The sequence below is a fragment of the Nomascus leucogenys genome, unplaced genomic scaffold (genome assembly GCF_006542625.1).
Source record: "Nomascus leucogenys isolate Asia unplaced genomic scaffold, Asia_NLE_v1 000791F_90619_qpd_obj, whole genome shotgun sequence".
In the NCBI taxonomy this organism is placed as follows: Eukaryota; Metazoa; Chordata; class Mammalia; order Primates; family Hylobatidae; genus Nomascus; species Nomascus leucogenys.
The window spans coordinates 62,158-75,900 of record NW_022097883.1 but is presented as its reverse complement, the minus strand read 5'-3'; the positions used below and the strand labels follow the sequence as shown (position 1 = coordinate 75,900).

General features: G+C 43.1%; 1 protein-coding gene across 4 annotated transcripts in view; it reads left to right on the top strand.

Moving 5' to 3' along the window:
• LOC100594770 (zinc finger and BTB domain-containing protein 8A) overlaps positions 1 to 13,743 on the top strand; it is a 41,995-nt gene that overhangs the window by 11,498 nt on the left and 16,754 nt on the right. Inside the window, exon 1 of one of the 4 annotated variants that reach the window (XM_030809142.1) lies at positions 9,296 to 9,324. The exons of the other annotated variants lie outside the window; for them this stretch is intronic. The gene's annotated coding sequence lies outside the window, so the exon portion shown is untranslated. Of the gene's footprint in view, positions 1 to 9,295; positions 9,325 to 13,743 lie in introns of those variants that run through there. 4 annotated transcript variants of the gene reach the window in all.

Genomic DNA, 13,743 nt, shown 5'->3' with positions numbered 1-13,743 from the left:
TCGTGCCACTGCACTCCAGCCTGGGCGACAGAGCAAGACTCAGTCTCAAAAAAAAAAAAAAAAGAAGAAGAATTCTACAGCTAGGTGCAGTGGCTCATGCCGATAGATAATCCCAGCACTTTGGGAGGCCAAGGTAGGCGGATCACTTGAGCCCAGAGGTTTGAGACCAGCATAGGCAAAATAGTGAGACCCTATCTCTACAAAAAAAAGAAAAAATTACTGGGCATGGTGGCGCATACCTCTAGTCCTAGTTACTCAGGAGGCTAAGGTGGGAGGGTCACCTGAGCCTGGGAAGTCAAGACCGCAATGAGCTGTGATAGTGCCACTGCACTCCAGCTTGGGCGACAGAGCAAGACTCTGTCTCAAAAATAATAATAATAAAAAATACATAATAACAAAAACAAAATAATTCTAGTTCTTCCACATAATTGCCTTTCAGTATTGGAAGACAACTATCATGTTTCCTAATCTATACCTCATATGGTATAGTTTCTATGACAATAGCTATTGAGCCATAGTGATTAACTAAAGCTTCCCATACTAAAGATGGGCTTGTCAAGGAAACCTCTGATGAAATGACATTTAAGCAAAGACTTGTGTAGAGTTGGGGAACAAGTTATGTGAAGATCCTTCACTCCTGGGTGAGGAATGTTTCAGACACAAGGGGCGACAGAGAAAGACTCTGTCTCAAAAAAAAAAAAAAAAAAGATATAATTTAGTCTGGGCACGGTGGTTCACGCCTGTAATCCCAGCGCTTTGGGAGGCCGAGGCAGGCGGATCATGAGGTCAGGAGTTTGAGACCAGCCTGGCTAACTGGTGAAACCCCATCTCTACTAAAAATACAAAAAAAATTAGCCAGGTGTGGTGGCACGCACTTGTAATCCCAGCTACTAGGGAGGCTGAGGCAGGAGAATTGATTGAACCTGGGAGCTGGGAGGCAGCGGTTGTAGTGAGCTGAGATCATGCCACTGCACTCCAGCCTGGGCAACAGAGCAAGACTCCATCTAGAGAAAAAATTAAGATATAATTTACATACAGTAAAATGCCCCCATTGTAAATGTACAATTTAATGTTTGACATATGTTCATATGTAATAATCACCATAAATAATATATGAAACATTTTCATCACCTACAATTTCCCTCATGCCTTTTTTTCTTATGCCATTTTGTAGTAGAGCCTCCTGTTTCGTTCCCAGTTTCAGGCAACTGTAATCTCCCCTACGTGATTATAGATTAGTTCTGCCTATTCTTTTTTTTTTTTTTTTTGAGACAGTCTTGCTCTGTTGCCCAGGCTGGAGTGCAGTGGAGCGATCTCAGCTCACTGCCACCTCCCGGGTTCACGCCATTCTCCTGCCTCAGCCTCCCAAGTAGCTGGGACTACAGGCGCCCGCCACCACGCCCGGCTAATTTTTGTATTTTTAGTAGAGACAGGGTTTCACCGTGTTAGCCAGGATGGTCTCGATCTCCTGACCTCTCCTGATCCGCCCGCCTCGGCCTCCCAAAGTGCTGGGATTACAGGCATGTGCCACTGCGCCCGGCTGGGTTTCCTTTCCTTAATGGTATCTTTAAAAGGGCAGAATTTTGACAAAGCCATTTGTCAACTTTTTCTTATAGTTCATGCTTTTTATTTATTTTATTTTATTTTCTATAAAAAATAGAGATGGGGTTTTGCTATGTTCCCCAGGCTAGTCTTGAACTCCTGGAGCAATCTGTCCACCTCGGCCTCCCAGAGTGCTGGGATTACAGGTGCGAGCCACTGCACTTGGTGTACGTCACACTTTTTTGTGTCTTAAGAAATCTTTGGGCCAGGCGCGGTGGCTCAAGCCTGTAATCCCAGCACTTTGGGAGGCCGAGGCGGGCGGATCACGAGGTCAGGAGATCGAGACCATCCTGGCTAACACAGTGAAACCCCGTCTCTACTAAAAATACAAAAAATTAGCCGGGTGTGTTGGCGGGCGCCTGTAGTCCCAGCTACTCGGGAGGCTGAGGCAGGAGAACGGTGTGAACCCAGGAGGCGGAGCTTGCAGTGAGCCGAGATCGCGCCACTGCACTCCAGCCTGGGTGAAAGAGCAAGACTCCGTCTCAAAAAAAAAAAAAAAAAAAAAAAAGAAATCTTTGCCTACCCAAGGTCCCGAAGACTTTCTCCTTTGTTTTCTTCTGAAATTTAGCTTTTACCATGATCTTTTCTATAAACTTTTTCTATGATCCTTGTCAAATGAAAATTTGTATGTTGTGTAGAGTAAGAATCAAGATTATTTTTCTTCTGTAACGGATACCAGTTGTTCTGGCACCATTTGTTTGTAAACATGAACCTTTCCCCATTGAGTGACTGTGATATCTTTGTCAAGAGCCAATTGATAAAGTGAACCTGACTAAAAAATCAATTGATAATATATTCATGTGTCTATTTCTGGACTCTATTCCATTGATCTATGTGTCTGTCTTACTGCCAATAATACACTATCTTGGTTACCATAGTTATAGTAAGTCTTGTAATTACGTACGGTAGGTTCCCTTTTCTTCTCCTTTTTCAAAATTGTTTTGGTTATTTTAGGTCCACCGAATTCCCTTTAAATTTTAGAAGCAGCTTGATACTTTCTACAAAGATAAATTTGCTTGGATTTTGTTGGGATTACATTAATCCTGTACGTCCCACTTGAATAGAATTGACACATTAACTGTTTCTTCTAATTCATCTGCATGGCTTATCTTTCCATTTATTTAGATTGTTTATATTTCTCTCAAGTGTTTTGTAGTTTTAAATATATAGAGTTTGCAAATAATTTAGTTATATTGACCCCTAAGCATTTTTGGTGCTTTTACGAATGCATTGTTTAAAAATTTTATTTTCCAACTGTTCATTGCTAACATATAGAAATAAAATTGATTTTCATATGTTGATCCCGTATCCTGTGACCTTGTTAAATTCAGCTATTTGTTCAAGAAGATTCTTTATAGGATTTTCTGTGTACATGATTGTGTCATCTATAAACAATAACAGTTTTTCTTTTTCCTTTTTACTCCTTATGCCTGTTACTTCTTTTTTTTCTTTTTTTTGAGACTGAGTCTCGCTCTGTCACCCAGGCTGGAGTGCAATGGTGCAATCTTGGCTCACTGCAACCTCCATCTCCCAAGTTCAAGCAATTCTCCTGCCTCAGCCTCCTGAGTAGCTGGGATTACAGGTGCCCACCACCACGCCCAGCTTATTTTTGTAATTTTAGTAGAGATGGAGTTTCACCATGTTGGTCAGGCTGGTCTCAAAGTCCTGACCTCAGGTGATCTGCCCACCTCGGCCTCCCAAAGTGCTGGGATTACAGGCGTGAGCCACCACGCTGGGCCTGTGCCTTTTATTTCTTCAACATCTCTTATTGCACTGACTAACACCTCTAGGACAATGTTGGATAGAAATAGTTCAGAGCACAAATCTTTGCCCTGTTCCCTGCCTTAGGGGGAAAGCATTTGATCTTTCATAGTTAAATAAGATATTAGCAGTTGGCTTTTTGTAGATGGCCTTTAGCAGCTGAGGAAGTTTCCTTCTATTTCTATTTCACTAGAGTTTTTATTATGAATAAGTGTTGGATTTTTCAAATGTCTGTTCTGTGTCTGTTGAGATAGCCCTATTTTTTTTTATTCTGTTAATGTAGTGGATTGTACTGATTAATTTTCAACTGTTAAACATCTTGTATTCCAGCGATAAACCTCACTTGGTATTATCCTTTCATATATATTTGCTTTATAAATATAATTTTTTTTTTTTTGAGACAAAGTCCCACTCTGTCACCCAGGCTGGAGTGCAATGGTGTGATCTTGGCTCACTGCAACCTCTGCCTCCTGGGTTCAAGCAATTCTCCTGCCTCAGCCTCCCAAATAGTTGGTATTACAGGCGTCCGCCACCACGCCCAGCTAATTTTTTTGTACTTTTAGTACAGATAGGGTTTTGCTATGTTGGCCAGGTTGGTCTTGAACTCCTGACCTCAGGTGATCCACCTGCCTCGGCCTCCCAAAGTGCTGGGATTACAGGTGTGAACCACTGCACCCGGCCACAAATATAATATTAAGTCGGGGTTTTTTGTTTTTTTTTTTTTTGAGACAGAGTCTCACTCTGTCACCTGGGCTAGCGTGCAGTGGAACAATCTTGGCTCACTGCAACCTCTGCCTCCCAGGTTCAAGTGATTCTCCTGTCTCAGCCTCCTGAGTAGCTGGGACTACAGGTGCACGCCACCATGCCCAGCTAATTAGGATTTTTGTGTCCATGTTTACAAGGGATATTGGTCTATAGTTTTATTTGCTTATAATGCCTTTGGTTTAGGTATCAGAGTAATACTGGCCTCATAAAATGAGTTGAAAGTTTTTCTCCTTGTCTATTTAATGAAAGTGTTTGTATAGATGAGTATTATGTCTTTCTTAAATGTTTGATAGAATTCAACACTGAAGCTATTTGGGTCTGGAGTTTTCTTTGTGCGCAGTTTTTAAATATATTTTAAATTGATAATTTAAATAATTTAAATTTTAAGTTTGATATATGGCTATTCAGATTTTTAATTTTTTTCTTGTACTAGGTTTTTTTTGGGTTTTTTTTGTTGTTGTTTTTTGAGATACAGTCTCACTCTGTCACCCAGGCTGGAGTACAGTGGCGTGATCTCACCTTACTGCAACCTCCACCTCCTGAGTTCAAGTGATTCTCATGTCTCAGCCTCCTGAGCAGCTAGGATTACAGGCACACACCACCACACCTGGCTAATTTTTGTATTTTTAGTAGAGATGGAGTTTCGCCATGTTGGCCAGGCTAGTCTCAAAACTCCTGACCTCGGGTAATCCACCCGCCTTGGTCTCCCAAAGTGCTGGGATTACAGGCGTGAGCCACTATGCCTGGCCTCTTGTACTAATTTTGATCACTTATATCACTCAGGGAATTCATCTATTTCATTTACTTTGTTGAATGTATTAGCATAGAGTTCATAATAGTTTCTTTTTATTCTTTCAATGTTTGTAGAATCTGTAGTGATGCTTCCCTCTTTCATTCCTAATACTGGTAATTTATGTCTTCTTTTTTTTTTCTTGGTTGATCTAGCTAAAGGTTAATCAATCTTTATTGATAATGATTAATTTATTGATACTGATATAGGTAACCAGCTTTGTTTTCATTGATTTTTCTCTATCATTTCTTTGGTTTCTTTTTGTTCATTTCCTTCCTTCTACATACATTGGGTTTAATTTGATCTCCTTTTCCCTAGATTCTTTTTTATTTTTTGAAACTGGGTCTCCCTCTGTCACCCAGGCTGGAGTGCAGTGGCTCGATCTCTGCTCACTGCAACCTCCCCATCCCGGGTTCAAGTGATTCTCCTGCCTCAGCCTCCTGAGTAGCTGGGATTGCAGGTGTGTGCCACCACGCCCGGCTAATTTTTTTTTTGTTTTTAGTAGAGACGGGGTTTCAGCATGTTGGTCAGGCTGGTCTCGAACTCCTGACCTCGTGATCTGCCCGCCTCAGCCTCCCAAAGTGCTGGGATTACAGGCGTGAGCCACTGCGCCCGGCCCTTCTCTAGATTCTTAAGTTGAAACTTAACTCATTAATTTTTTCAGAACTTTCTTTTTTTCTTTTTTTAATTGAGAAAGGTCTCACTCCCATCACCCAGGCTGATGTGCAATGGCGTAATCATGGCTCACTGCAGCCTCGGCTTCCTGGGCTCAGGTGATTCTCCCACCTTAGACTCCCAAATAACTGGGACTACAGGCGCAAGCCACCACACTTGGCTAATTTTTTGTATTTTTTGTAGAGACAGGGTTTCACTATGTTGCCCAGGCTGGTCTCGAACTCCTGGGCTCAAGTGATCTGCCCATCTCAGCCTCCCAAAGTGCTGGGATTACAGGCAAAAGCCACCATACCCAGCTAAAACTTTTTTTTTTTTTTTTTTTTTTTTTAATATAAGAATTTAAAACTATACATTTTCCTGGCCGGGCGCAGTGGCTCATGCCTGTAATCCCAGCACTTTGGGAGGCCGAGATGGGCAGATCACCTGAGGTCGGGAGTTCGAGACTAACCTGACCAACATGGTGAAACCCCGTCTCTACTAAAAATCCAAAAAATTAGCCGGGTGTGGCAGCGCATGCCTGTAATCCCAGCTACTTGGGAGGCTGAGGCAGGAGAATTGCTTTAACCTGGGAGGCGGAGGTTGCAGTGAGCTGAGGTCACACCATTGCACTTCAGCCTGGGCAACAAGAGCAAAAACTCTGTCTCAAAAAATAATAAATAAAATAAAAAATGAACTATACGTTTTCCTCTAAACTGCTTGAACTACAAACAACAAATTTTGATTTGTGTAGAGTGTTCTATAAATGTCTATTTATTTAGAAGTTTAATGTTTAATCTCCAAGTATTTCAGGATTTTCATGTGCTATTAACTTCTAGTTTGATTCCATGTGGTCAGAGAACATACTCTGTGTGATTTTAATCCTTTAAATATACTAAAACTTAGGCCAGGTGTGGTGGCTTACGCCTGTAAATCCCTGAGGCTGAGGCAGGAGGATAACTTGTGGCCAGGAGTTTGAGACCAGCCTGGGCAATGTAGGCAGACCCCTGACTCTATAAAAAACTTAAAAATTAGCCAGGTGTGGTGGCATGCACCTGTGGTCCTAGTTACTTGGGAAGATGAGGCTGGAGGATTGCATGAGCCCAGAAGTTTGAGGTTATAGTGAGCTATGATTGCAGCCCTGTACTCCAGACTGAAAGAGCAAGACCCTGTCTCTAAAACTAAAAAATAAAAAAATTTTTAAAAATTATAACATGTTTTATGGCTCAGGGTATGGTCTATCTTGATTAATGTTTGCTATGTACTTAAAAAGAATGCATATTTTGCTCTTGTTGTGTAGAGTGTGCTGTAAATGTAAATTTGTCCAAGTCGGTTGATAGTATTGCTCAAGTGTTTTATTTATTTTATTATTTTGAGACAGGATCTCACTCTGTCACCCAGGCTAGAGTTGCAGTGGTGCTAACATGGTTCACTGCAGACTTGACCTCCTAAGCACAAGTGATCCTCACAACTCAGCCCCATCAGTAGCTGGAACCACAGGTGCATGCCGCCATGCCAAGCTAATTTTTATTTTGTAGAGATAGGTGTCTCTCTGTTGTCCAGGCTGGTCTTGAACTGCTGCCCCCAAGTAGTTTGCCCACTTTGGCCTCTCAAAGTGCTGGCATTACAGGCATAAGCCACCATGCCTGGCCTGATAATGTCCTTTTAAAATGGAGTTCAGACTATTAACATTTAATATAATTATCAATATAGTTGGATTTAAGTGTACTATCTTGCTATTTGTTTTCTATTTATGCCAACTTCTTTTTCATGTCTTTTGTTCTTTTTCTTTTCTTTTCTTTTTTTTTTTTTGAGACAGAGTTTCACTCTTTCCCCCAGGCTGGAGTGCAGTGGCACAATGTCAGCTCACTGCAACCTCTGCCTTCAGGTTTCAAGCGATTCTCCTGCTCCAGCCTCCTGAGTAGCTGGGATTACAGGTGCTCGCCACCACACCTGGCTAATTTTTGTATTTTAGTAGAGATGGGGTTTCACCATGTTAGCCAGGCTGGTCTCGAACTCCTGACCTTGTGATCTACCCGCCTCAGCCTCCCAAAGTGCTGAGATTACAGGCGTGAGCCACTGTGCCTGGCCCATCTTTTGTTCTTTTGCTTTTCTTTATCCTGCCTCAGTTAAAGAATATTGAGGTGGCTCATGCCTGTAATCCCAATACTTTGAGGGTCCGTGGTGGGAGGATCGCTTAGGGCTGGGAGTTCAAGACCAGCCTGGGCAACATGGCAGGACCCCATCTCTGCAAAAAATTAAAAAAAAAAAATTAGGCATGACGGTGGTCTCCTGTAGTCCCAGCTACTCAGGGGGCTGAGGTGGGAGGATCACTTGAGGCCAGGAGTTCAAGGTTACAGTAAATCTATAATCCTCCCACTGAACTCCAGCCTGGACAACAAACCGAGACCCTATCCCTGAAACAAACAAACGAAAAGAATATTGAGCACTTTTTTAGTATTCTGTTTCATCTCCACTGTTGGCTTATTAACTTAATCTCTGTCTTATTTTTAGTCGTTGCTGTCAGGGTTACAATATGCATTTTGCCTCATTACAATATGCATTTCACTTATTACTCATCACATATTATAGAGCTTCATATATAGCAGATTTCGCAAACTACAGCCTTCAAGCCAAGCCTGAATGCCTACCTGCTTTTGTAAATAAGGTTTTATGGAAACATAGCCATGGTCATTCAATTACATATTTTTTCATCAAGTCCAAAATGTCTACATAAATATGACACATTTTGTGCTATAAGGACAGAGTTGAGTAGTTGCAGTGGAGGCCACATAGCCTGCAAAGTCAAAAGTATTTACTGTGTGGCCTTTTAAGTAAAAGTTTGCCAACTTCTCATGTATATTATAAGAACCTTACAGTGTTATTTCTGTTTTTTCCTTTTTCTTCAAATGTTTTTTCTGTCCCCACCTTTTCTGGAACCTCAGTTGCAAATATATTAGACTGTTTGATATTGTTCCACATTTCACTAAAGCTCTGTTCATTTTTTTTTTTCTTTGAGACAGTTTCACTCTTGTTGCCCAGGCTGCAGTGCAATGGTGCAATCTTGGCTCACTGCAACCTCCACCTCCCGGGTTCAAGCGATTCTTCTGCCTTAGCCTCCTGAGTAGCTGGAACTACAGGTGCCCACCACGCCTGGCTAATTTTTGTGTTTTTAGTGGAGACGGGGTCTCACTATGTTGGCCAGGCTGGTCTCAAACTCCTGACCTCAGGTGATCTGCCTGCCTCGGCCTCCCAAAGTGCTGGGATTACAGGCCTGAGCCACCACATCCAGCCTAATTTTTGTATTTTTAGTAGAGACGCAGTTTCATCATGTTGGCCAGTCTGGTCTCCATCTCCTGACCTCAAGTGATCCGCCCACCTCGGCCTCCCAAAGTGCTGAGATTACAGACGTGAGCCACCAGGCCCGGCCCTAATTTCTAGAAATGTTATTTGACTATTTTTATATCTTTCAATATGTTCATTTTTTAAAAAATCTTTGAGTGTATGTATAGTTAATGCTAACATCCTTCTTTGCTAACTCTAACATCTCTTTCATTTCTAGATCTGTTTCTATTGACTAATTTTCCTTCTGATTTAAAAAAAAAATTTATTTATTATTTATTTATTTATGGAGACAGGCTTTCACTGTGTTATCCAGGCTGGAGTGCAGTGGCTATTTACAGGTGTGATCATAGCGCGCTACAGCCTCTAACTCCTGGACTCAAGCGATCCTGCTGCCTCAGCTTTTCAAGTAGGTGGGACTACAGCCTCATGCCCTTGTGCCCAGCACTAATCTTTTTTTTATGGAATGGTGGACACTATAAATATATATATATATATATATTTTTTTTTTTTTTTTTTTTTTTTTTTGAGACGGAGTCTTGCTCTGTGCCCCAGGCTGGAGTGCAGTGGCGCGATCTTGGCTCACTGCAAGCTCCGCCTCCTGGGTTCACGCCATTCTCCTGCCTCAGCCTCCCGAGTAGCTGGGACTACAGGCGCCCGCCAACACACCCAGCTAATTTTTTGTATTTTTAGTAGAGACGGGGTTTCACTGTGTTAGCCAAGATGGTCTCGATCTCCTGACCTCGTGATCCGCCCGCCTCGGCCTCCCAAAGTGCTGGGATTACAGGCTTGAGCCACCGCGCCCGGCCATAAATATATATTTTTGAGTGTCTGAATTTTGTTGTCTGTCTTTAATTGAATTTTGGTTTACTTGTTAATTTGTTAATGGATCAGCTTGATTTGGAAGCTTGTTTTTAAGCTTTGGGGCAGTTCTAGAGTTATCTTTACTGCTGTGTTAGGTTAGTCCTACTACTAAGATATTACTCTTCCAGGGTCTCTACTTTATGCCCTGGATGTTCAGCTTCAGCAAAGAATGTTTACTCTGGCTGGTCAAAACTTATCAGCCAGGTGTGCTGGCTCACACCTAAAATACCAGCACTTTGGGAGGCTGAGGCGGGTGGATCACCTGAGGTCAGGAGTTCAAGACCAGCCTGACCGGAGAATGGCGTGAACCCGGGAGGCGGAGCTTGCAGTGAGCCGAGATCGCGCCACTGCACTCCAGCCTGGGCAACAGAGCGAGACTCCGTCTCCAAAAAAAAAAAAAAAAAGACCAGCCTGACCAACATGGTCTACTAAAAAATACAAAAATTAGCCGGGTGTGGTGGCAGGCGCCTGTAATCTCAGCTACTCAGGAGGCTGAAGCAGGAGAATCACTTCAACCCAGGAGGCGGAGGTTGCAGTGAGCTGAGATCACGCCATTGCACTCCAGCCTGGGCAACAGAGCAAGATTCCATCTCAAAAAAAAAAGAAAAAAAACACAACTTAAATATCTTCCAACTCTCTGTGTGTAAGCTCTGGGAATTTTTCTGCTCATAGCAACTCAGGGCTCCTGTGAAGAGTTATTGATCTCTTTGCATACTTGCCTCTTCTCTGGTGCTTTGCCTCAAACTTCCAGACACCTCATGCTCCTGAACACTGATCTCTGCTCCATTCAGTGTGATTTTCTCTTCCTGTATTCCAGTCCAGAAAGCCAAAGTGATAGTAGGACATGCCTCACTTGGTTCCATTCTCTCAGGGATCACAGTCCCATACTCCCTGATTTCATTGTCTGAAAACAATTTTTTTCATGCATTTTGTTCAGTTTTTCTAATTGTTTATAGCAGAAGGCCAAGTCTAGTACCAGTTACTCCAACATGGGAAAAGAATTTTACTTTTATAGTTTTCTGATTTTACATTTTTTACTTTATAGATATAGAGTATCACCTGCAGTAATAATAACTTATTATTTTTAATATTCACACGTTGTAGTTAGTTATCTTGTCTAATTCATTGGCTAGTACTTCCAGGACAATGTTAAATAATAGTGTTGATATTTTCCTGTTATTTTTCTGTAAGGGTAGATGGGACAACATTTTAAAGGGAGGCCAGGCATGGTGGCTCACACCTGTAATCCCAAAATTTGGGGAAGCTCAGGCGGGTGGATTGAAGAATCGCTTGAGCCCGGGAGGTGGACATTGCAGTGAGCCAAGATTGCGCCACTGCATTCTAGCTTGGGCTACAGAGTGAGACTCTGTCTGAAAAAAACAAAAAAAAAAAAAAAAAATTTTTAAAGAGAGCGTTGATTGGGCACAGTGGCTCATGCATATATATAATCCCAGCACTTTGGGAGGCTGAGGCAGGCGGATCACTTGAGTCCAGGAGTTCGAGACAAGCCTGGCCAATATGGTGAAACTCCATCTCTACTAAAAATACAAAAAAATTAGCTGGCCGGGCGCGGTGGCTCACGCTTGTAATCCCAGCACTTTGGGAGGCCGAGGCAGGCGGATCACGAGGTCAGGAGATCGAGACCACAGTGAAACCCCGTCCCTACTAAAAATACAAAAAATTAGCCGGGCGTGGTGGCGGGCGCCTGTAGTCCCAGCTACTCGGAGAGGCTGAGGCAGGAGAATGGCGTGAACCCGGGAGGCGGAGCTTGCAGTGAGCCGAGATTGCACCACTGCACTCCAGCCTGGGCGACAGAGCGAGACTCCGTCTCAAAAAAAAAAAAAAAAAATTAGCTGGGCATGGTGGCACATGCCTGTAGTCCCAGCTACTAGGGAAGCTTGAGGCACGAGAATCACTTGAACCTGGGAGGCAGAGGTTGCAGTGAACCAAGATCGCACCACTGTACTGCAGCCTGGGCAACAAAGTAAGATTCTGTCTGAAAAAAAAAAAGGAGAGAGAGAGAGAATTTTCAGGGTTAATGAAAATACTGGGGAAAAGGGCACTGTCCTATGGTGTTGATGGAGATACAAATTGATACAGTGTTTTCGGAAGGACGTTTGTCAGTACCCACTTAACAACTGGACTTCTAGGAATCAAATTATGTCCTAAATGCTTGTCTTAGTCCGTTTCTGTTGCTATAACAGAATACCACAGACTGGGTAATTTATAAAGAACAGAAGTTGGCCGGGCGCGGTGGCTCAAGCCTGTAATCCCAGCACTTTGGGAGGCCGAGGCGGGCGGATCACGAGGTCAGGAGATCGAGACCATCCTGGCTAACACAGTGAAACCCCGTCTCTACTAAAAATACAAAAAATTAGCCGGGTGTGTTGGCGGGCACCTGTAGTCCCAGCTACTCAGGAGGCTGAGGCAGGAGAATGGCATGAACCCGGGAGGCGGAGCTTGCAGTGAGCCGAGATCGCGCCACTGCACTCCAGCCTGGGGCACAGAGCAAGACTCCGTCTCAAAAAAAAAAAAAAAAAAAAAAAAAAAAAGTTTATTTGGCTCACAAATCTGATGCCAGCATCTGGCAAGGATCATCGGATGGCGGAAGGCATCCCAAAGCAAGGAAGCACAGGAGCAACACAGAGAGACAACAAGGGGGCAAACTCTTAGCAGGAGCCCACTCCCATGCTAACGAACCCACTCCCAAGATAACGGCATTAACCCATGCATGAATGAGGTGCCCACACGACTTAATAACTTCTTTAATCTACCTCTTAATACTGTTACATGAGTTTGTAGGGACATTAAAACCACAGCAATGCTCAAGGATGTATGTGCAAACATATATATATATATATATTTATTTTATTTATTTATTTTTTGAGATAGAGTTTCCCTCTTGTTGCCCAGGCTGGAGTGCAATGGCAAGACCTCGGCTCACTGCAACCTCCATCCCCCAGGTTCAAGCGATTCTTCTGCCTCAGCCTCCTGAGTAGCTGGGATTACAGGTGCACATCAACATGTCTGGCTAATTTTTGTAGTTTTAGTAGAGACGGGGTTTCGCCACATTGGCTAGGCTGGTCTCAAGCTCCTGATCTCAGGTGATCTACCCACCTCGGCCTCCCAAAGTGCTAGGATTACAGGTGTGAGCCACCGTGCCCGGCCTGCAAAAGTATTTGTTGCAGCATTGTATTAGTCTGTTCTCACACTGCTTATGAAGAAATACCCGAGACTGGGTAACTCATAAAAGAAAGAGGTTCAATTGACTCAGTTCTGCATTGCTGGGGAGGCCTCAGGAAGCTTACAATCATGGCAGAAGGTGAAGGAGAAGCAGGCATCTTTACAGGGCAGCAGGATGGAGTGAGTGCCAGCAGAGGAAATGCCAGATGTTTATAATACCATCAAATCTCGTGAGACTCATTCACTGTAATGAGAACAGCATGGGGGGAACTGCACCTATGATTCAGTTACCTCCACCTGGTCCCACCCATGAGGATTACAATTCAAGGTGAGATTTTGGGTGGGGACACAGCCAAACCATATTAAGCATTATTTATCATATCAAAAACATGTCATGACCCAACTACCTTGTTTCAAAGAGAACAGAGGAATTATTATATTTTAACTGAGAGGATATACTAGTACAGGTTGAGTATCCCTAACCCGAAAATTCAAAATCTGAAATGCTCCAAAATCTAAAACTTTTTGAGTACTAACCTGATGCTCAAAGGAAATGCTCATTGGAGCATTTTGGATTTTGGATTTTCCAGTTAGGGATGCTGAACCTAAGTATAATGAACATATTCCAAAATCCAAAAAAATATGAAATTCAAAGTGCTTCTGGTCCCAAGCATTTTGGATAAAGGATACTCAACCTGGCCGGGCGCGGTGGCTCACACATGTAATCCCAGCACTTTGGGAGGCCGAGGCGGGAGGGTCGCCTGAGCTCAGGAGATCGAGACCAG